Source organism: Apium graveolens, chromosome 2, assembly GCF_009905375.1.
Source record: "Apium graveolens cultivar Ventura chromosome 2, ASM990537v1, whole genome shotgun sequence".
NCBI classification, from domain to species: domain Eukaryota; kingdom Viridiplantae; phylum Streptophyta; class Magnoliopsida; order Apiales; family Apiaceae; genus Apium; species Apium graveolens.
This window is the reverse complement of record NC_133648.1, coordinates 170454089-170455832: the sequence shown is the minus strand read 5'-3', so window position 1 is coordinate 170455832 and position 1744 is coordinate 170454089. Positions and strand designations below refer to the sequence as shown.

General features: G+C 40.7%; 1 non-coding gene across 1 annotated transcript; it reads right to left on the bottom strand.

Moving 5' to 3' along the window:
* Positions 1 to 1384: 1384 nt before the first annotated feature.
* LOC141709719 (small nucleolar RNA R71) lies at positions 1385 to 1491 on the bottom strand. Its single transcript, XR_012570283.1, has one exon. It is a non-coding gene; the product is annotated as a small nucleolar RNA R71 (small nucleolar RNA).
* Positions 1492 to 1744: the final 253 nt, after the last annotated feature.

The following is a 1744-nucleotide window of genomic DNA, read 5'->3' as shown; positions in this document are numbered from 1 at the left end:
TGGTAACCTCATCTTTTAAACTTATATCTAATTAATAATTGTCTTATGTATGACAAAGATTTTCAGAAAAACGTTGAGACAAGGTTAGATATATGAGATCACCTTGCAACGATATTTTTTTTATACAGTTACACACTAGGACTTTGTGTATATTATGCATGGAAGAGGACTTCCAATATTTTGAAAAGTATATATGTATATATACCGAATATTTTGCGACTTCATCGCATTAAGTTATCAACTTGGTTCATTTCTTTTGACCAAGACTTTCATGAGTATTATGAGTAGGCTCATATATTGTAAATCATTATACATATTATTTTGGTGGGCTTGCTGCTCACCCTTGCTTTCTTCTTTCATCACACAACAACAGTTAGGAAAGATGGCCAGACTCCAGCAGACCCAGCGCAAGCGCGTGGGAAGCGTCCCGCGTCTTCCCGTTGATGTTGTAGCTGCTATAGCTGCAGAGGTAGATCTATTGTAGATCAGACCATCTACTTTTGAGAATCAATTATGTATAATTATAACTTGTGGCAGATAATGGCAATTAATTGTAAATTTATCAAGTAATCATTTTGGGTTGTAATAACTTTTAAATTGTGGATTCAAAGACTTGTACTTATTTAAATTTCATCTCTGAGACTATAACGGGTTGTGGTGTGTGTTAGTGTGGGGTCACAGCATAAGGTTATTTATTATTAATTAAGTGAAGTGATATTGTGGAAAGAAAGACCGTGACGACCCGGATCCCCGACCCCGGATCTGGGGGTGTTACACCATCATTGGTTGTTAGGACTCAGTGATTAAGACATTTTACTTATTGTTTTCGGTTGTGTTTCAGGTACTTTAGCGAGCGTTTATGCAAACTCGTTCTCGTACTCGCAAGAGGACTTTAGATACAGCTGAGGAGACAGACGAAGTTCTTGATATTCCGGAGAAGATAGATTTTGAAGATTCGGATTCAGGAAGTGAGCAGAAAGAGCCAGTAATCATGGGTGATCATATTGTTCCGGCAGATCCAGCTCTTATGGACTTTTCTCGGCCTAAAATTGATGACATTCAGTCAAGCATTCTTCATCCGGCTATCCAAGCTAACACCTTTGAAATCAAGCCGGGCACTATTCAGATGGTGCAGAACTCTGTTTCTTTTGGAAGAGCTGCGACTGAAGACCCCAACATGCACATAAGGAATTTTGTCGAGATCTGCAGTACTTTCAAATATAATGGTATGACTGATGAGGCAATCAAGCTGAGGCTTTTTCCATTCTCACTGAGGGATAAAGCTAAGGACTGGTTACATTCTGAACCAGCTGGGTCCATCACTACTTGGAAAGATCTTGCGCAAAAGTTTCTGGTGAAGTTTTATCCAATGGCAAAGACTGCTGCTATGAGGAGTGCTCTTACTCAGTTTGCGCAGTAACCTACAGAATCTATGTGTGAAGCTTGGGAGCTCTACAAGGAAATATTCAGAAAGTGTCCACATCATGGAATGCCCGATTGGATGGTGATCACTGGTTTCTATAATGGTTTAGGGGCCCAATCTCGGCCCATGCTCGATGCAGCAGTGGGAGGCGCCTTGTGGGTCAAAAGCTATACTGAGGCTTATAATCTTATTGAGACTATGGCTGCAAATGAGCATCAAAACCCAACTCAAAGGATGATGCATGGGAAGGTAGCAGGTATTCTGGAAGTCGATGCAGCCACCGTTATTGCAGCGCATCTCCAAGCGCTGTCTATGAAGGTC